The following is a 23,981-nucleotide window of genomic DNA, read 5'->3' as shown; positions in this document are numbered from 1 at the left end:
CTCCCTATAAAACCCCACTCTCCTCCTCCCAAGACACACTTTTTACACCCTCTCATACTTCTCTCTAAAAACTCGAGTTCCTCCAAGAGTTCTTCCCCTGTTGCTGGTAAGTTTTTCTTTCCCACACATAAACATTCTACACTACTTCACTAAAATCATGGAACTCTTAGACAAATATCGACATATTTGTTCTTAGATCTTCAAGCCTTCAAGCATCTTCCAAGTGTTCTTGACTTGGAAACTCCTTTCCTTCGACATTCATCTTAGAGAACCATACAAGGTGAGTTCATACCCCTACATTTTCATGTTTTCTTCTAGTTTTAAGGGAGGGGGGGAATACAAGTTAATACATCAAAAACTTAACTAAGCTCAAACAACAGCTTTCATCATAAAAGTTGAGTCCCATCCACGGACTGTTTTGACCATCTTAAAATTAATATTTTTCAAAACTATTTTATATGAACGTAGTTCAGGTTTATACCTTTCTAATGACTATTTGCACATCTCCATACGATTTTGCTACAATTTATGGTGGTTTTTACAAAACTGCCTATCACTTCAGAAACGAAGACACCAGTCTGTGAATATGAACAATTTCAGACAAGTTAGAGACTTCTAAAAATCATAATAAAAATTATGAATAAACTAGATACATTTACTAAACTCTCAGAGTTTACGGATTCAGTTTTTGACTTCGTATGATTTTTCTATGATCATTTTAAAACAGTGTAGAAAGGTTAAAAACTAGTTAACATTTTACTACTTACACTTTGTAACATGTTGAGCAAAGTGTCTATCCTTGATGACTCTATCTTTTACATGTGTTTTCTGTTGAGTTACATTAAATAACAGAAATGATTCATTAAATTTTAAGAGTCCTTTATCATTACAAACAAACTAGATGAAACATAAAAAGTATAGTTTACGGATTGTAATTTCCAAACATACTACATAAAGAGGGGATTTATTTCCATCACAGAAAAAGGTTTTATACTCAGTTCACATGTAAACTCGTTAACGTAAGTTGTGAGACAATTCTTCAGTTGTACTCTTAGAGTACGGGTTGAAAATTCCTGTTAGTTATAACTAGAATCTCTTATAAGGAGAGCGTGATAATTGTGTATAGATCTATATTAGGATTAACACCCCACACTTTGCTGCTAGCTACAGCGGGACCTGCATGTCTACGGGTGACAAAAGTCATAGGATCTTGACGTCTGAAAATGTTGTAGCAGGTTCATTCTAGTTATAGTATGGTTATAACGACTCACATGGGGAGTTAACAACATTTCAATTTTACGGGAAAATGCTACTTTACAAAAAGGGGTTTTATCTATCTAAAACTGCATATTCTCGGTCTTGGGATTTAAGGCTACATAACATTCTATAAGGAAAACAATGGATTTTTCTTGAAGTATACATTACCATTACAAACAAAGGCTTTTCAAACTCTACATCCAAAAGCTTATGAAGTCACCAACTTAATTGTTGACACTCTTTCAAAACTACTTGTATTCTCAGGAAACCAGTGAAACAGGTAACCAACTGCTTTTGAGGATGGGACGCAAGACGTCAATTGATTCATTTTTGTCATCATAATGTAATTGATTTTGAAACATGTAAACTCATACTATGATGTAACTTTTTTAATTATATTTATGATGGTTGTATTTACTATGAGCACTATTATACTTGTTGTTGTGATACTATACATGAAGTCATTCCCACCCCCGGACGTTTCCGCCATCCTTGGTTTGGGGGTGTGACAGATTGGTATCAGAGCATTAGTTATAGTGAACATAGTATATCAAACCACATAAGATATACAAACTATAAACACAAAGGGACTAAGATTCTCCGATTTAAAGGTTTTCCCCACAAATATACTTTTAAAAATAATAAAAGCGTTATTTTTATGAAAAAGTATAAGTACATACATGCATACTAGTATAGTGTCACGTCTAAGGAAAACGCGAAAGTTAAAAATAGAGGAGTTGTGCAATGTGAATATGCCTTGGGATATGCAATCAAGTATGGGAGGAATATAGCCTGATCAACTATATTCGTCCGAAAAGTGACTTGTATATGTCGGGGGATAGTCATAGTGGACAACAAGTCTATCGACTTACCAACACCTATACAAGAAACACGTTAAGAATCAAACACAACCGTTAAAATACTATAGGAGTATTTTATGTTAACTAAGCACAATATTTCTAAGATTCATTATGTGCCTCTTACACCCCTACTCTCGTACAGACGACATGGCAGGATTTCATTTACCCGGAGACCCCTACTTTCCGAACCAGGGGAACGGTGGTTGGTTGGAAGCAGAACCGGAAGAGGATACCGAGGAAGTATTCGAGGAGGAGCCTGAAGAAGACCCCGAAGAGGATGAAGAAGAACAGGAATTGGAGGACGAAGAAGAAGAGGAGGAGCCGGAGGAGGAAGTCATCAACCCTCCTTACATCGCCAGGGTGCCTGCGAACCGTTTTGGCTACAAGGGGCCCGAGCCCCGTTAGGCAACAGTGATCGAGAGATGGATCCGTCAACAATGATAACGATCACCATTTGGCGATCAACGGGGTTACTATGACCTCAGTTATGGGGGACCGGCTGACAGAGCCCTCCCAGTCGTGATCCAGCAGATCACAAACCTTGGGGACCATAATAGGGAAGTGGCGAATCAAGTTCGGGATCTCAACGCTGCTGTAGAAGCCTCGGATGCTCATACCAGGGACTTGGAAAGAGACTTCTATCCCATGGACCAACTCATCGAGGACCTTACCACCACTCGGGCGGAGGTAAGGGAGTACCAGATAAGGCACGCGGCTCTCGAGGAGAGAGTGATCGCGACCGAACGCCGAATTGCGGAGTTACAGGGAGCCTCGACCTCGTCTCAAGGCCCGCAAGGGACCAACTGATACCACCCGCCTCGAGTAGTGTTTGCACTACTCACATTTTGTTATAAAGTAGGTTTATGGGTATGCGTTGGGGCTACTCTTTCTTGCAAGTAGTTTTGACACTGCGTCTATGTGATTACACTAGTCAAAGGGTCTATGTGCTGTCAAAATTTTCTGTTACGTTGATATAATGTAGACCTTATATAAGGACAAATTTTCCTAAAAAGACGTACTAAATCATATCAATGAAAATTGGCATGCATGTTATTTTATTGGGAGTTCACCTTAGATTGCATAACATAACATTACAAACGATTTGCTTATAGTAACTCTGAGATAATTTAATATATAGGTTATATGTAATTAAGAGGCGATCGACTTAGAAATGGTGAGTCCGCCTTGGATCCTGTTCCTTGTTTGGTTGTGGGCTCAAGACAGACTCATTAAGTTCGACGGTCTATTGAACCTTAGTTGCACACAACTAGTATACATCAAGTAGTCTTATGAGTGGATCAGGCATGGAACAAAGATTACAAGATTTCATTTGAAGTCATTACTCCTAAATTCATAAGTTTATTTATATAGACTCCTACTATGAATTGTTTGCAAACATTTGGAAGTCGGGAAATACTATACTTGAAAACTAATAACCTAGTTTTACGACACCCGACTTATAACCATTACTAAAAGACTTATACTCATTTCGTCCTTAAAATTCTATGACAGAAAGATGCCACCTCGTAGATTTGCTAGACGCACTGGCAAAACGCAAACAAATCCACCACCGCCGCCTCCCCAATATGATCCTGTTATGTTCCAGGCTGCGGTTACGGCCTCAGTGGCAGCTGCTATGTCCCAAATCAGCACTGATGGTGCCAGGAGGACAGGGAGTGGTACTAATAACTCCACTCAAGGAGATAGCCAAGGGCGTTCGAGAGAGTGTTCCTATAAGGACTTCACTAATGGCAAACCCGATTCTTTCAATGGTAGCGGGGGCGTCATCGCTTTGATGCAGTGGTTTGAGAAGACCGAATCTGTCTTCGAGATCTGTGCATTCCTCGAAGCAAACAAAGTAAAATTCGCAGCTTGCACTTTCACCACATGGCCCTTACTTGGTGGAACGGCCACATAAAATCTCTAACTCTCGCCGTGACTAATTCGATAAGCTGGGAAGACTTGAAAACTATGATGATGAAGGAGTATTGCCCAAGGGGTGAGGTGCAAAAATTAGAGCAAGAACTGTGGAGTCTCAAGATGACAGGCTGCTTACACTGCCCGATTCAATGATCTAGCACTCCTTTGTCCGACGATGGTCACTCCGGAAAGCAAGAAGGTGGAACGATATCTCTGTGGACTATCATCCCAGATTCAAAATAGCGTGTTGGCCTCAAGGCCAACCACCTTTGATAGTGCCAAGGAGTTGGCACAACAACTCATCGACCATCGAGCCGGCCATGTCAATGTGACAACCACCTCCGATCAAGCAAAAGGAGGAAACAAGAAGAGGAAGTTCTGGAGCAATAAAAAGAAGCAACCGGCGCAGGACCCCGCCAAGAAGCAACAAACTGTTACCATCCATGCTGCCACTACTCCTTCCACTCGAACACCACTGAGACAATATGCTGGAACCCTTCCCAAGTGCAACAAGTGCAACTTTCACCACAACGGTCCTTGTCGGGAAATGCACTGCAACAACTGTAACAAAAAGGGGCATACCGCCCGTTTCTGTAGGGCGTCTGCCTAACTAGCCAACCCGGCCGCCAACGCCGGAGCAAGCCGAGCCTGTTACGGCTGTGGGGAAACTGGGCACTACAAGAGGGACTGCCCAAAAGCTAAAAAATGCAAACACCGGCGGTGTCGGAAGGATCTTGGCCTTAGGGCAGGGAGAAGCAAGGGAGGATCTCACGGTGGTTACCGGTATGTTTCTCCTCAATAACTCATATGCATGCATATTATTCGATAGTGGAGCGGAGAGGAGTTTCGTTAGCCACAAATTCAAACAATTTCTAAAACAAAATCCTCAACCACTAAAAGATACATACGTCGTAGAAATGGCTAATGGAAAAACACAAAGCACTAACGACATATACTCAGGGTGTACCCTCACTCTAGACAATCACTCATTCAAAATCGATCTATTGCCGGTTTCAATAAAAAGCTTTGACGTTATCATTGGCATGGATTGGTTAAGCTCAAATCGTGCTGACATTCTGTGTTACGAAAGGGTCGTACGCCTTAATCTGCCGAGTGGCGAAACTCTGGTCATCTACGGCGACAAACCTAGTGCAAACCTACAATCATCTCTTGCGCCAAAGCCCAAAGGTATCTCCGTAAGGAATACCACGCCTTCTTAGCCCACGTAGTGGATAAGAAACAAGAGGTGAAAAACATCAAGGACATTCCGGAGGTCTATAAATTCTCGGACGCATTCCCAGAAGACCTTCCCGGAATTCCACCTGCACGACAAGTCGAATTCTGAATCGACCTAATCCCCGGAGCTACCCCCGTAGCCAAAGCGCCCTACCGTCTAGCGCCAGCCGAGATGCAAGAACTATCCAACCAACTAAACGAACTGCTGAGCAAAGGGTTCATTAGACCCAACTTCTCGCCTTGGGGAGCACCAGTTCTGTTTGTGAAAAAGAATGATGGATCTTCTCATGTGCATCGACTACCGTGAGCTAAATAAGCTTACCATCAAAAACCGATACCCCTTATCCCGAATCGATGACCTATTTGATCAACTCCAAGGAGCCTCTTACTTCTCAAATATCGACCTGAGGTCGGGATACCATCAACTACGGGTTCAGGAGGAGGATGTTCCCAAAACAGCGTTCAGAACTCGGTACGGTCACTACGAGTTTGTAGTAATGCCCTTCGGGTTAACAAACGCACCCGCAATGTTCATGGATCTAATGAACCGGGTGTGCCGGCCTTACCTAGACAAGTTCATGATTGTCTTTATAGACGACATCTTGTTCTATTCAAAGAGTAAGGAAGAGCATAGCCAACATCTACGACAGGTATTGGAGACACTAAGGGCAGAGAAATTATATGCAAAATTTTTGAAGTGTGAATTTTAGATCTGAGAAGTGGAGTTCCTCGGTCATGTGGTTAGCGAGAAAGGGATAAACGTGGATCCCTCCAAAATCAAGGCGATCGACAACTGGTCAGCACCAAGGACGCCTAAAGAAATACGCCAATTCTTAGGCCTCGCTGGCTACTACCGAAGGTTCATCCAAAACTTCTCCAAGATTGCCAAACCACTTACCACCCTAACCCAAAAGAGTGTAACATTCAGTTGGGGAGAGAAACAAGAAACCGCCTTCCAAACCTTCAAACAGGCCCTGTGTAGCGCCCCGATTTTATCCCTGCCAGAGGGAACTGAAGACTTTTTGGTCTACTGCGATGCATCAAACCACGGCCTAGGATGTGTGTTAATGCAACGAGGAAAGGTCATTGCCTACACGTCGAGGCAATTAAAAACGCACGAGGTCAATTACGCCACACATGACCTCGAATTGGGAGCAGTAGTATTCGCCCTAAAAATCTGGAGGCACTACCTTTACGGAACAAAGTGTACTATCTTTACCGACCACAAAAGCCTTCAGCACATCCTCAATCAAAAAGAGCTCAACATGAGGCAGAGACGATGGGTAGAATTACTGAATGATTACGAGTGTGAGATTCGTTATCACCCAGGCAATGCCAATGTGGTAGCTGACGCCTTAAGTCGAAAAGAATACTCGGGTCGCCGAGTAAAGTCATTAACCATGACAATCCATTCGCACCTGTCCATGCAAATCAAAGAGGCCCAGCTGGAAGCTCTGAAGCCTGAAAATGTGGAGGGTGAGGCATTAAGAGGAATGGATAAGAATCTAAAAGTCAAGGACGACGGAGATCGTTATCTCATGAACCGAATTTGGACACCAAAATTTGGCGGGTTCAGGGACGTCGTTCTGAACGAAGTGCACAAAACTCGATACTCCATACATCCCTGTTCGGATAAGATGTACGTGGACCTGAAGAAACTCTACTGGTGGCCGAACATGAAAGCCGAAATCGCTACATAGGTGAGCAAGTGTCTGACTTGTGCCAAGGTTAAGGTAGAGTACCAAAAGCCCTCGGGGCTACTCCAGCAACCTACGATACCTGAGTGGAAGTGGGAACGAATAACCATGGACTTCATAACCAAACTGACTAAGACAACGGGTGGTTTTGATACCATTTGGGTAATCGTCGATAGATTGACCAAATCCGCACACTTCCTACCAATAAAGGAGATCGACAATATGGAAAGGTTGACTAGGACGTACATCAAAGAGGTTGTACGACTAAATGGTGTGCCAATATCCATTATCTCTGACAGAGATAGTAGATTCACTTCACGGTTCTGGCAGTCCTTACAGAAAGCTCTAGGGACCAGGCTAGACATGAGTACGGCCTACCATCCACAAAAGGGCAAGTGCAGATCACCACTTTGCTGGGCTGAAGTGGGAGATACACAGTTGGCAAAAGGGCAAGTCCCTAACAGCACCCTCACTCGCCCTGAAATCATAAGGGAAACTACGAAAAAGATTGTTCAAATTCGAGAAAGACTGAAAGCATCTCGAGATCGACAAAAGAGCTACAACGATAAGCGACGCAAACCCTTGGAATTCCAGGTTGGGGACCGGGTGCTACTGAAGGTCTCACCATGGAAGGGAACGATACGTTTCGGTAAACGTGGTAAACTAAATCCAAGGTATATCGGGCCGTTCAAAATCCTTGCCAGGATTGGCCCGGTGGCATACAAACTTCGGCTACCCCAAGAACTTAACAACGTACACCCGACGTTCCACGTGTCAAATTTAAAGAAGTGTCTGTCTGACGAGACTCTTGTGATCCCACTCGAGGAAATCGAGGTCAACGAGAGTCTCCACTTCGTAGAAGAACCGGTAGAAATCATGGATCGAGAGATCAAGAGAACAAAACAGAGTCGCATCCCTATAGTGAATGTGTAATGCCCGTTTTTCTAGGCTAGGCATTAATATTGACATTATAGTCTAGGTTAACCTTTGTGACTCATTTTGGAGAAATGAAAAGGAATTATGTGAATATTATGTGTTTTATGTGTTTTATGCTTAATTATTAGGGTTTAATTAATTAAGCATAAAAATGAGCGTCAAAATTAAAATTTTAGATAAAGCCGAGATCTATTAAGAAACTTGTAGTGGGCGTGACAAGGATTACGGATATATAAAGAATGCCGAAATCCGAGTTATAACGAAGAAGTTATGACCTGTCGAAGTTTCGCGACAAACCGGCACGGGGCCGAATGTCGTAAAAAGTAAGTTTTTGATAAACTACTTTTTAGCCTTAGTGATCTAAACAAAACTCGTAGTGTTCGTTAAACCGAGAGTAAGTATAAAAAGAATGCCCAAATCTGACTTCGTATGAGGAAGTTATGATTTTTCGAAGTTTCAGCTTAGCAGTAGACAACTAAAAACTTGAATTTTAGATCGAGTGATTTTTAGCCGACACGACCTAAACGAGAATCAAAGGTCTCGTAATTAGTAGCTCAACGGTAAAAAGTCTGACGAAAACGGACGTCGGATGAAGAAGTTATGAATTTTTAACGGATTTCCTATCCCGGTCTGTTAAAAATAATAATATAAAAATTAATTTCAAAATTGATTTCCTGTCGGATGAAGAAGTTATGAATTGTAGAGCGTAATTTTACCTACGCGTGTATATAAAGAACGTCAAAAACGGAGCTCGTATGCAAAAGTTATGGATTTTAGAAGTTTTTGCACAAAAATCGAGAAAATTCGCATAGTCACGTTTTTGCCACGTCACCCTCGCTTAGATCGTGCCACGTGTCCGAAATTGGTGAGTCGTGCGAGCCACGTGTCCAAGCTGCTGAGTCATCCGAAGGGGTCCACTAGGAGTCCGACGCGTGTCCTATTCCTCGTGTCCGAGTCTCGCAGAAGGAGGCCACGTCCGAAGTCTCGGACTAGACCTCGGTCCAATCAGCGGCTGCCACCGAGACTTCGCACATGCGAGCCATGTGCTGCGCACCCTCGGCCTGCTGCCGCGTGTCCTCGCCTGATGACTCCCCCTTCTAAGACCGACTTCGAACCCCATATAAATAGAAGGGTCATGCGAGCCTTCTCGGGTAGATTTGGAATTTTGCCATATTTAGCCCCTTTCTTCATATTTTCTTCATCTTAACATCCCCCAAAGCCCCGGTATCGATTATAACCCCCGGAATACGCCACGAAGAGCCCAAGAAGCCCGGAAAATTTATCTTATCGGTTTCAAAGCCCGACCCTCGTAGAGCCCGGTTTCTGAATAAAACTCCCAGTTTTATTAGAAACGAACGTTTTAGGAAACGAATTGCTGCCCGATTTTCATCAAAACATGTGAGTGTATAGTCACTTTCATTTTACACATATATATGAAGTATTTACCTTATAATACGTGCTATGTGTAAATATATTAATTGTTTATTTGAGGTGACTGTTGAGTTGATGTTTTATACAAGTTTTAAACTGTATAAGTATTTTTATCTACAAATATGTTGGGTAGAACATGGGTAGATAGTGATGTGTGATAAAATAAAAGTGATGAGACGCCTCGATGTGATTTGTGATTCAGTCATCTAGCGGAGTTTGGATGACGGCGACGGACTTTCTAGACAGTCCAGTGGGAAACATTAGCAGGTCCGCAACCTGTAGGTGTTAATGAACTAGAGTGTTCATTCGTTGTACTCCATCCCCCTCATGGTTGCCTTTAGGACATGTATGGCTGAGGAAACCCCTTAGCAGTAGTGTCCATCCCGATGATATTCTTTAGGCTAGGTCCCTTGTGTTAAGTGTTTAGGGACGTAAAGTGAGGATAACGGGAACGGGTAATCAGGGTTATTGTTGATTGGTGAACTTAATAAGTTTATTATTATTGTGGGTTGAAAACCCTATATGCTCACCAGGCTCCCAAGCCTGACCCACTCAGCTTTTTATGTTACAGGTAGTGGATCTCGAGCATAGTCGGTGGACGATGAGAGATTTTTGGATTATAGGCCAGTAGTTGTAAATAACTGTTGAAAGGCTTATAATGTCTTGTTTATGCTTTTGATCTGTATCGGAACATGACATCCCGAGGTTTTGATATGAAATGAAATTATATATTTCTTAAAGAAAGGTTTTGACCAACTTTTATCATATTTTGTTTTGGGGACCAATTCCGCAACATCTTTTAAAAAGATTTCTCTGATTTTATTTTAAAAAGCATAAATTAAATCGGTCTTTTCTGGCCGAGAAATTAGGGGATGTCACAGAAGGTCCGTTGGAACGCAAAACGAGGACCCGAGTTCACCTGGGAACGCGAAGATCAGATGAAATGAAAATACCCACATATTTTCCCCAATGCCTGAAGTCCAAGTCGAAACGTTAATTTCGGGACGAAAGATGTGACAACCGTCAATTTCTGGTCAAGTCAAAGTCAAATAAATTCAACAAGTCAACCGGTAAACTCAACTAGTGCTTGTGTGATAGGACTTACTCTATGTGTACTAATTTACAACTCGCTATCTTAATATAAATTACTGCTTGGAGTTTTCAATGTTCGGAAAATCTAAAATTCTAAAAGGAGTAAGTGATGTAATAGCTCAATAAGACACCTTTAAGTACCCTACGGGGGCGTATAACACTCATAACAAGGCTTAATGAAGCTTACGATCCTTGCACTACGAGGAAAAACACTAATAAAGGCTCCATGCAAAATCTCTCTAAATCTCTCCCACTCTATCTCTCTCTCTCTCTCTCTCTCCCAAATCTCTCTCAAAATCTCTTTCAAACTTTTTATAATCACTTGGGGCATCCCGACCCTTAATTTGTTTGAAAACAACTCGAAACGGGAAGTTAAATGGAGAAACCCCCTTAAGGAACCGAAACTATAATGAGGACCGAACCCTCTTGAGGACCGAAACCTCTTAAAGAACCGAAACCCCTCTTAGGAACCGAAACCTCCTTAGGACCGAAATGAACCGAGCCTTCGGTCCATTTCGCTTTCGGGTACCTTCGCTCTCATTTGCTTTCGGTCAGGATCGGACTTTCGGGCCGAAGCCACTTTCGCTTCACATGTCTTGCCTTCGCATGCTCCTAGGAACCGAACTCACTTTCGGTCCTGACAAGCCCTTTCGGTCTATTTCGGTCCATTTCGCTCCAACTCACTTTCGGTTCCCTCCTGACCAAGTTCGCGTGCAAGGCTTTAGGACCGAACCTACCTTCGGTTCTCACCCTATAGGACCGAACCTACCTTCGGTTCTCACCCTATAGGACCGAACCTTCGGTCTGGTCTCGCAAGTTCGCTCCTTTTTCCTGGTTTTCGACTAGTTTCGTCTTTTAAGCCCGTTTTTCATGATTTTAACGGGAATTTTTCACCCAAACCCATATTTTAACATATTAAACTCCATAGACCCATACTTAAATCATATCTTTGAGGGAAAATAATATCTTTGAGGGAAAATCATATCTTTGGACAATATCTTGTACAAGGTATGGCTTTGGAGTGTTGACTTTGCTAAGAATCTATGACACCAACCACCCACCCACTTCATGACCACTCCATGCCACTATTCCCACCTTGCTCTAGTCAATTCGAGATCTTCCCATACCTCCATCAAATCTCTTCCATCAGCTCACTCTCTAATCCCTCACTCTCCTCCCTATAAAACCCCACCCTCCTCCTCCCAAGACACACTTTTTACACCCTCTCATACTTCTCTCTAAAAACTCGAGTTCCTCCAAGAGTCACAAGTTCTTACCCTGTTGCTGATAAGTTTTGCCTTCCCACACATAAACATTCTACACTACATCACTAAAATCATGGAATTCTTACACAAATATCGACATATTTGTGCTTAGATCTTCAAGCCTTCAAGCATCTTCCAAGTGTACTTGACTTGGAAACTCCTTTCCTTCGACATTCATCTCAAGGAACCACACAAGGTGAGTTCATAACCCTACATTCTCATGTTTTCTTCTATTTTTAAGGGGGGGAGGGAATACAAGTTAATACATCAAAAACTTAACTAAGCTCAAACAACAGGTTTCATCATAAAAGTTGAGTCCCATTCACGGACTGTTTTGACCATCTTAAACTTAATATTTTTCAAAACTGTTTTATATGCAAGTAGTTCAGGTTTATAACTTTCTAATGACTACTTATACATCTCCATACGAGTTTTCTACAATTTATGGTGATTTTTACAAAACTGCCTATCACTTCAGAAACGAATTCGGACCAGTCTGTGAATATGAACAATTTCACACAAGTTAGAGACTTCTAAAAATCATAATAAAAATTATGAATAAACTAGATACATTTACTAAACTCTCAGAGTTTACGGATTCAGTTTTTGACTTCGTATGATTTTTCTATGATCATTTTAAAACAGTGTAGAAAGGTTAAAAACTAGTTAACAGTTTACTACTTACACTTTGTAACATGTTGAGCAAAGTGTCTATCCTTGATGACTCTATCTTTTACATGTGTTTTTTTTTTGAGTTACATTAAATAACAGAAATGATTCATTGAATTTTAAGAGTCCTTTATCATTACAAACAAACTAGATGAAACATAAAAAGTATAGTTTACGGATTGTACTTTTCAAACATACTACATAAAGAGGGGATTTATTTCCATCACACAAAAAGGTTTTATACTCAGTTCACACGTAAACTCGTTAACGTAAGTTGTGAGACAATTCTTCAATTGTACTCTTAGAGTACGGGTTAAAAATTCCTGTTAGTTATAACCATAATCTCTTGTAGGGAGAGCGTGATAATTGTGTATAGATCTATATTGGGATTGACACCCCACACCTTGCTGCTAGCTACAGCGGGACCTGTAGGTCTACTGGTAACAAAAGTTGTCACACCCCAAAACCGGAACGGCGGAAACGTTCGGGGGTGGAGGACGTCATGTATAGTATCATAACAATGCAAAGTAGTAAATAAGCAACAACATCATCCATTGTATTAATAGTATAATTTCATACAAGTGTGTTCTTTAATAGTAATAAGACACCAAAAATGAATAATCAAAATAAAAGACGAGTCTTGAACATGCTCCGTCTTCTCAAAACCTGGTCATCGGTACCTATCTACTGGTGACCTGAGAATACAAGTTGTTTTGAAAGCGTAGATCAGCATTTAAGCTGGTGAGTTCATACGTATTTAGTGTCAATGTTTGTATAAGTTTGATGAAAATGTTTGTAAATGTTCAATGTAAATGTTTGTATATGTTTGAAAAACTCCTAGAAAATCCTATATTTTCTACTAGTATAAAAAGTAGTCTTCTACCAAGACCCGACTGTTTTGTATATTTGTTTCTCTATAAAAGTGGAAGCTTTTCCCAAATATGACTACCGTTACCAGAATATAGTTTTATATTACCCTTTATGTGAGAAGATCACAATTTGAATATAATGGGAAAATGTATGTGTACTGCAGTATTATTTGTATTAACTTCTGAAGTAATAACTACCTTAAAACCAATGGTTTAATTAAGGCAAAATGTGATAAGATTGTTACCATACTAAACCGACTATAACATGAAGATGAAAGACGTCGGAAGAAATGACATTTGGCACCCGTAGACTTGCAAGTCCCACTGTAGCGAACAACAAGGTGTAGGATAGTCAATCCAGTATAGATCTATACGTAAACTCACGCTCTCCCTCCAGGAGATTCTGGTTACAAAACGTGACATAACGAAATGGTCGATGTGTCATGAAGTAGTATCTCACATCATGTTATCTCTGAATCTTGTTATAGTATACTTGTTATAGTAATAGTATTCTATGTATAGTATTCTCTGTATAATATCCTTTGTATAGTATTCTCTGTCTAGTATTCTCTGTTATAATATTCTCTGTTATAGTATTCTCTGTTATAGTATTCTCTGTTATAGTATTTGTATATGATAGTATTCTCCTAAACTATACCTGTTATAGTTTACTAGTAATTTCTGTAGTTTGAATGAAGGAAGGTATGCCTTTGCTACCCAAAGGTACTGAACTGAGTGATAGTACTTTTATATCTACATATGTATACATAATATATAACTAATATTTAGACGACATTCGGAAAAATAACCGATACCCTAAGGCCACATCCAAACAAGGAAAAGGAAATAAAGCGAGTTATCAGTCCTAAGTCCTTTAAACATTACTTATATAACTATACATATATAAACATGCTTTTGACAATATATATAAGTTTAAAAAGAAGTTTGGTAAAACATTTGAAGAGTTTAATAATAAATATTGATGACTTGATGTCGATTTATAAAATGATTTAAAAGCAGTTTGATTGATAATACAATTTGAAAGTATAAGAAATCCTTTGTTTGAAACATAGTTATAAATCACATGTGATTGATTATATAAATAACATGTTTTCTACTTGTATTCCCCCCCCCCATAAAAGCATTTAAAATCATTTAAAAGATAGATTAAGGGGTATGAACTCACCTGTAGTGAGTGATATCGAAGTATGTTTGGAAATAGGATGTGGAGTGTCAGGTGAAACCTTGAGCACACAAAGATCCTAATAAACATATAATGACATGTATGTGTATTTGATTAGTGTATAACGAACTAATTATAAGGGATAACACCCTAAAAGACTATGAAACCCTTAGTTTGAAGGGATACAATCACATATGATTGCATAACTAGGGTATATGGCCACCCTATAGTGTTTACGGTCCAAGTGGCATGACCATAAGTGTTTACGGTCAAGATGGTTTACGGTCGTATGTGTTCACGGTTCAATGGGTTTACGGTCCATTGAGTTCACGGTTCAAATGGGTTTACGGTCCCATGTGTTTAGGGCCCTATGACCTTACGGTCATGGAGTTTACGGTCTAAGGAGATCCAACCGTAAACTCCTCAAATCTTGCACAAATGATGGTTTTCAAGGGCTGCATTCAAAGGCATCGGATTCTAGGGACCATTCTTAGCCTTAGGAAGGGTTTAAGGTCTCTAATGCACCTTTCATTAGAGTTTACGGTCTAAGAAGATACTCTTAGACCGTAGACACCTTGTTCTTGGCATAAAAACGATGTTTTCAAGGTGATTAACTAGCGATTCTAGTATATAACTGTTGGGTTTTGAGCATTCTAACACTTCCTAAGTGTACATGCAACCCTAATAAACCTTGGATCTATGTTTGTCTAAAATACATGCAAAATTCGTTTTCCAAGGTTTATAACTTATCTAGCATGGCATGGGGAACTTTTAAACATAAAAGAACTAGATGAATTACATACCTTTATTTGTGAATTGATTCCTTAGGAGTTTGAGAGCCAAGCACCAATAATGTGAATGCCTCAAATGTAAATCACAAATCACCACAAACTTGGAAAACTTATGAGAGAGTATATCTATGCTCTAGAAATCGGCCACCTTTCTTCACACACACTAGGGTGTCATTTCATGCATTACAAGCTTGTTTATATAGTGCACATGATTAGGGTAAACCCTAATAACCCATGTCTTTTCCTTTCCAAGGATCCATGGGTTAAAAGCTCCATGGATCATCCATGGACTCCCATATAAGCTTAGCCAATTACCATAATGAGTGTTAGCCCACACTATATAAATATAATAGCCCATGTTTAATTAGTCACCATTTGATCACTAAATTAATTCATAATTAATTTAAGACCAATACTAATTAAATAATACAATTTCATATTAATATATTATAACTTATAATATATTAATAAGCCGCAAATATACTCTTCTCATAATGTTATCCATATAAATAGTTCGGGTGAAGTGCAACCCAAATGGACCATGCCGGGTCGGGTCAAGTATATACCAAATAAGTTATGGACTTAGACACCTTATCCAACAGTCTCCCACTTGGATAAGTCTAATAACTATATTTGCCTATATGACTTCAGGAACCAACCGACAATCGTAGCTCTCGAAAACTCTGTTGAACTATGAAGCGCCATTTTAGATAAGTGATCATATAATCCTCTGCTCTCATGATATCAGCCGGACAAATACATGGAACAATGTCTTACTTATTGTCCAGCAGCTTGTTTCCCAATTTCCGATTTGTTTGACAAAGAACTTAATCGAACACATCAATTTAGTTCTGACCGGGCCAGGTACATAGGTCAAAACAAAATCATCGAGGGGCCCAGATATCGCTTCTAATCCTCCAAGGACTAGAAGGAACAGATAAACTTCGACTCATATACTTGTTTCTACTACGTGTTGAATTATACACAAAGACACGTTTTATAACATCAAGTTACTGATACGGTTTCGTGCAATCAATGTACAACCAACTCATAGGTAACACCTCATATCTCTAGGTTTGAAGACTTATATGATATTACCGTGTCACGATCACTCGAGATGAATTCCATGAAGTAATGCAAGTGAGCGTGGGTTGAATCCAATACGCATAACTTATGAGCACTAATGAGTGTTGTAGCCATGTCCAACATCCTAGACCTCTACAACCAACTCGTGACAGTCTTGATTCATATCTACTTCCAACATATGATCGACTGTGGATGGTTTGAATAACTTAATCATTTGGAAAGAATAACCTCGTTATTATGGAAGTCAAAACATGCAAAGTGAAACACAAGAATAATTGAATCCAATATGGTCTCAGCCCTTATGAATATAAATAAAACACCTTTTATTCATCACCATATTGATTCCACATTATTCTGTTTCGATTTATCAACTTAACAGTTGAATTAAAACAATAGTTGTCCCATGCTCCAAGCATGTACACTATGTTTTCTAAACAATAGTCATGCCATACACCAAGTATGCAGACTATGTTTGTCTATGATCTTTACTTTGTGAAGTAGATCGATTGGACATGATTCCAATGATGCTCATTTCACAGTCCCAAATCCTTACCGTAAATGAAAGAATACCAAATTCTTGTCATTTACTGTAATCTGTTAGATTCCAAACTTATATGCATTGATCCTCTTGCAATGACTATGCACAAAAGTCACAAAACCTGTCAACAGTCATTACAGAGTATTCCAAAGGAGATCACTTCTATGGAAACGAACTCTCATATTCAAAGTACATTGCTTTGAACATCCTTCTTGCATAAAAGTTTCTAACTTTCTCATAGATTCTTAATATCCAACTCCCAATATGGAAAATTTCCATATTCCCATTTTGATTATCATATCTGAACAAGAGCTACCTCTTTTCAGAATATATCTATATGGTCCTTCCAAAATTTAACACTATACTTCCAACTGTCCCTTAGCAACCAATCTTTGGTGAACCTTAGATTGTCCTCGACAATTGCTTAATCATTTTAGTCATATCCGGTTCTATTCCTTTTTCCCTCTTAATGCTCTAAGCATTTTTGAAAAATTTAGAACGGATAAATATTATAGCACATGTGACCGATCCTATACCCGAAGCATATGGGACACGATTCATGATGTCTCACATAAAGACCTGATACTAGATTAGTCTTTTGCTACAATATTTTTATTTGCCATGTTTTCAAAAATCGACTATGAAGAGGGATGCCGTAATCATAATCGAATTTGAGAACGCAATATATATAGAATTTCCTTATGTTGAACCATTCCAACATAAAACTCATATATATGTCCTTGACTAATGATGATTAAAATCTCAATCTAAAATTTTTAGGATTGAAATGAAGTATAATCTCCTCTCCCTTAATTATAGCAAAACAACCTTTTCCAAGTGAAATTCTTGTTTTCTATAATTAACAATACTCATCATAATTGATTATGCTCCCACTAGCATAATAATTATTTAGCACAACAATTATGCTCCCACTAGCTTTGATATGTACTCAGAAATCGACTTCTAGAAATCAATACTTTATTGACTTTCATCCCCAAAGTTCAGACTTCTGATACGAGATGCTTCGAAAAAACTTTATCTAAGCTTCTCAGACTCATACATCTTTCCTTAGATAGCTCACATGTGTGTCTAAACAATTATGAAGAGGGATGCCTTAATCAGAATGTTTAGACCTATTTGCCATTTCTCACAAGTCCATGTTAGTGTGCCGGTTAACCACACAAGCTCCACTAACGACTTTGAGAATGCAAACAACACAATTGCTATCTACTTAAAATCTACTTAGTGAAAGCGTTTCCTCACCATCATTTTCATGAATCGGAAAAAACCTTATGACACTTAGATTTTATGATGTATGTGTTCCTATCCATATGAATTTGTCAAAACCATAATCAAAAGACAAGGTTAGCGACAAACTCAAAACATATGGATTGAACTTGTTCAATCTTGATTTCTTGCCTCTTGGTAGCCCAAGGGCCCACCATTGCTTCCAAGTTGTTATGTACACAATTGAGAACTCACAGAACTCACATACATAGTCAACTTTACCGGAATAGGCACAGAAACAAGAATTATGTCAACACGATAGGTTACAAATCTCAAGTCGTGTGCTAGCGATAAACTATAGGTTTTATCCTTGATTAGCTCTTGAAACTTTGAAGACCTTTAAGACTCCCACTGTCCTCTTGACATATAAGTTTCTCTTTGTCAAGAACCATTCCTTGACAAACAAACAAATATTCAAGAGTCAGTGCTAATCCTTATCAAGATAAACACTTCACACAATTGGTGTCAATTGGTCTTTGTTTTATCCAAAACATCACAACTTACCAATTTCAAATGTGCAAGAGTAGAAAACATTTTACTCTTACATTTGACAAGTGTTATAAACCTTATTCAAGATGCGTCACTCAAGTTACAATCTTGGAGTATGACTCTAAGACTTGTTTTGGAACAAAGTATGATTCATCTTCTTGATTTTAACCATTCCAACAATTCATGAATCCTCTTCTTAGCCATAAAATTCACTAAGATGTCCTTAGAGGATGAATCGTGACATGGTTTCTTAATCATTAAGATGATCATAAAACAAGATACTAAAGTACTCTCCCATCTTTTCAGATTTGAGAAACTTTTATCTTTCTGCCCAATTTGATTCTTCCCATTCGTCCTGCCATACATTGAAACTTTTCCAATGTTTCAGAGTTGTACTTCAACTTGTAGGTACAACCATGTTTACTAAACTTTAGTAAATCATGACGAATAGTCTTATCGATCTTTGTGGTGGACTTTGACCTGCACACACCCAGTGTACCCGATCCTTTAGTCTTTCACCTGTCTCTCATATACATGTGGTCAGGGAATTAGTCTTAACTTTCCAAAAATGAAAATTCTCATTCATCATGCAATACAACCTGCATGATTCCAAGTTTCAGTCCAATTGAAACCTTGGGTGATGAGAATCTTTCCTTATTTGGTAAATTTAGACACTACCACTAATGAAATAATCAAATGCACATTTCCATTATTGCTAGAACCATACAAACATCAATTTTTCATAAAATGCCATTGCAAGGAGATATAATAAAATAAAACAAAATTTTATTTATTTATAAATGCGGAAAAACTGTTTCCTTACAATGCAACTTTATATGAAAACTATGCTATTACATATCTTCTAGAAATCTATCATAACTCTTATGTAGCAGCTCAAGAATCCGATCTTCGAACCATCCATATTCACTATCAGATTCAGCATACTCCTTTTATTAAGTGTCCTTCCCTTTTCTTGATCCTGCCAGACACCAAAATGTAACCGAGTCACATTTTGTATTAAGAATCATCAATAAGGAACTTAACAGAGTTAGATAGTGGACTAACCTGAAGCAGAGTCAAACCTTTTGTTTCTACTTGCTTTCAGATCTTTTAGGTATTCAGGGCAGCTTTGCTTCCAATGACCCTTCTCATGACAATAAAAACATATAGACTCTTTGGGAATGGTACACGAGATTATCACAGACTTAACCCTTCCCTTTGCCTTTTGGTCAACAGGGTCGACCAAGGCCGATCCCTTTCCATTGGGAAGAAAAGGCTTTTCTGGACTTCCAATGTTACCATTGTCCATGTCCATGGAGGTTTGAGAAATAGACCTTCTACCCATATTTGCTTGACCATTGCACCACATCATTTCTGACTCAGCAGCAACAAGCAAATAAGATAGATCTATTAGGGCCATGTCGTGATTTATCACATAGTAGTTCTGAATGAACTCACTATATGACTCTGGAAGTGACTGAAGAACCCAGTCAATAGCCAACTTCCTTGGGACAACGACACCCAACATTCTCAACCTGTCAAAGTGTGACTTCATTCCAAAGACATGAGTGCACACAGGTCTTCCATCCTTATGTTTCATTGCTAGTAGGGCTTGAGTGACCTTGAATTTTTCAAGTCTTCGAGCTTGTGGGTCAGGGAGAATAAATGGAGGAGGTGGAGGTAGAGAAGTATGATTTCCATGAGATTTGGGAAGATCACAGTTGTCTAAACCAGACATCTATAATGGGAGATATTCAAGTTAGTTGATTTTAAGTCCTTAATATAACACCCAATATGAAATATTAAGGCTAGGACCCAACACAATATTTTATAACTTGGAAGAGGGATGCCGTAATCCAAGCTATAAAATATTTGAAGGTAGGTGAATGACGATTCACCAATTTCCACCATGAAAAACGAAATAAATTATTAAGTTTTAATTGGATTTGAAACTCCTAGATCTTTTGAGATTCATTGAACTTTCAATGGCATGTTTCAATCTCGATTATGCCCTTCAGGTTTTGTGACTGCGATGCCGAGGATCACAAAACAAGGTGTGAATAACCATGCAAACTCACTTGGTACCCTTCATATTATCACCTAATCGATGTGCCGGTTAACCACACACGCTCCACCGATCTATGATAAACATTAAGTCACCCTTCGTGATCCTTACTAGTCCAAGTTAGTGTGCCGGTTAACCACACACGCTGCACCAACGACTTGGTAAGGTACAAAGTGTGAGTTTCATGGGTTAGCACCATATTCACATTTTCCTAAAGTAACTAAGATTGGAAATTTATAAAAGGTTTAGTTACTTTATAATATTCATTATACTTTTAATGAGAATTTAAAGTCATTGTCCTACCCGTTCCGCTAACGACCCTCCACCGATCAAGGAAGCGGTGGGTGAGAATGGACACCCATTAAGTTGCCATTTTATAGGCAACAACCTTATACCCCCTTATAGACCGGCTTCGTGAATGAGGCCTACTAACGGTAAAACGACTTGATCTTATACATATATATAATAATTAACCATTAATGTTATAAATAGTATAAGGGTTGAATTTTAACTTTTAAAACTCTAAGGGTTGGAATTAAAGTATATTAAAGTGTGTGTAACTTTACAAATTCCAAAACTTGAGGGCAAGTTTTGAAACTTTTCAAAACTTTTCATTTCATAACTTATGAGTTAATGGTTCATAAAAATGAAGACTCTTCATTTTTATGTAACTTATGTGTTTAAATGTGTGTTTAAAAGAAAGTGACCTTTGGATATCCATAACTTGAGGACAAATTATGGACTCCATTAAAACACATAAATGATCAAGAATTAATGATAAACACTTCAGCAAATAATTCCTATCATTTTTCTAAACTCATAAGAACATGAACATGATCATCAAGATTTCAAGAATTATATGAGCACATAAAATCATGGAATTTTGATATAAGCCATTGTAAATGGATTAGCATAAACATTACACCATCTAAAACAGGTTTTAAAACACCAAAACAGTTTAGGGTAATGTTTCTAGTCCATTTCCAGCAACAAAAGTCGAAAATCTGATGTCAGTTCATTCTACTCGTCGAGTGCACGAACCTACTCGACGAGTAGGATGAATTTTCACTTGGACTCGTCGAGTCCCCCCATGGACTCGGCGAGTCCACTGTTCAGACATCAAACAATTTCGATTTTTAACACAATTTTGCATCAAGTATCAACAAACAAGCCTAGGCTCTGATACCACTGTTGGGTTTTGAGCATTCTAACACTTCCTAAGTGTACATGCAACCCTAATAAACCTTGGATCTATGTTTGTCTAAAATACGTGCAAAATTTGTTTTCCAAGGTTTATAACTTATCTAGCATGGCACGGGGAACTTTTAAACATAAAAGAACTAGATAAATTACATACCTTTGCTTGTGAATTGATTGCTTAGGAGTTTGAGAGCCAAGAACCAATAATGTGAATGCCTCAAATGGAAATCACAAATCACCACAAACTTGGAAAACTTATGAGAGAGTATATCTATGCTCTAGAAATCGGCCACCTTTCTTCACACACACTAGGGTGTCATTTCATGCATTACAAGCTTGTTTATATAGTGCACATGATTAGGGTAAACCCTAATAACCCATGTCTTTTCCTTTCCAAGGATCCATGGGTTAAAAGCTCCATGGATCATCCATGGACTCCCATATAAGCTTAGCCCATTACCATAATGAGTGATAACCCACACTATATAAATATAATAGCCCATGTTTAATTAGTCACCATTTGATCACTAAATTAATTCATAATTAATTTAAGACCAATACTAAGTAACTAATACAATTTCATATTAATATATTATAACTTATAATATATTAATAAGCCGCAAATATACTCTTCTCATAATGTTATCCATATAAATAGTTCGGGTGAAGTGCAACCCAAATGGACCATGCCGGGTCGGGTCAAGTATATACCAAATAAGTTATGGACTTAGACACCTTATCCAACAATAACAAGCTAAGGGTAGTGTACTTACTTATTAGAAGCTTGTAAGGGTGATTAGGATCCAAGAACACTAGTTTGTGTTCTTGGTGTTCTTGGTGAAATGAAAAACACTTGAAGATCTATCAAAATGAAGAGATTTCATGGATGAAATCATGTATAATCTCTATATAAAGGGATGTAACAACAAATCAAAGGAAAGAATTCTTACATTTTTGGAAGATCAAGATGAAGATCTTATGATACTTGAGAGAGTTTTCGAGATTTTGGCTTGGAAATGAAAGAAATGATCAAAATGATCATAATTTATGTATATATAGGGAGTTTACGGTCACCATGACCGTAAGCTCTAAGCTTCTTGACCGTCAACTCCTTTTGAGGAGGTTTACGGTTTGCTAGATGGTTTGGAACCTTCACTGATAAATCCAAACACTAATTCCTTTGATGCGCTTGGCTCAGAATGCTCAAACAGACCCTAAACAGTGCTAAAAGTTAGCAGAAACGAGTCTGACTTTGATTGAAGTGAATGGTTGTACAAGATAGAAATTTTGGGTTGTCACATCATCCCCCCGTTAGAGAGAATTTCGTCCCGAAATTAGAATTTAAGCAATTAAGTTACAAATAACTAAGCGAAAAGATGAGGATATTTCAGTTTCATTTGATCCTCTCGCTCCCAAGTGAATTCAGGTCCTCGCTTGGCGTTCCAGCGAACCTTCACTATCGGGATACGACTTTGCTTCATTTGCTTGACCTCTCGGTCCATGATCTCTACAGGTTGTTCCACGAAGTTGAGGCTCTCGTTGATCTCGATTTCGTCGAGTGGGATTACAAGAGTCTCGTCGGACTGACACTTTTTCAAGTTCGAGACGTGGAAAGTAGAATGTACGTTACTGAGTTCGCGCGGTAGTTTGAGTTTGTAAGCTACAGGGCCGATTCTAGCGAGAATCTCGAAAGGCCCTACGTATCTTGGATTTAGCTTTCCACGTTTTCCGAAACGTATAAAGCCCTTCCAGGGTAAGACTTTCAAAAGGACTCGGTCTCCCACCTGGAATTCCAAAGGTTTCCTTCGTTTGTCTGCGTAGCTTTTCTGTCGGTCTATAGAGGCTTTCAACCGTTCACAAATCTGAACGATCTTCTCTGTCGTTTCCCGTATGATTTCCGGACCCGTGAGAGTGCTGTCAAGAACGCGTCCTTTAGCTAACTGTGTGTCGCCCACCTCAGCCCAGCACAGAGGGGATATGCACTTACGGCCATAGAGGGCCTCGAATGGAGCAGCCTTTATGCTAGTGTGATAACTATTGTTGTAGGAAATTTCGACAAGGGGTAAATGAGTATCCCATGCCTTCCCAAAGTCGATCACACAGGCTCGCA

The sequence above is a fragment of the Lactuca virosa genome, chromosome 8 (assembly GCF_052849685.1).
Source record: "Lactuca virosa cultivar CGN04683 chromosome 8, Lactuca_virosa_CGN04683_v6, whole genome shotgun sequence".
Lineage (NCBI taxonomy): Eukaryota > Viridiplantae > Streptophyta > Magnoliopsida > Asterales > Asteraceae > Lactuca > Lactuca virosa.
This window is presented reverse-complemented; position numbering follows the sequence as displayed.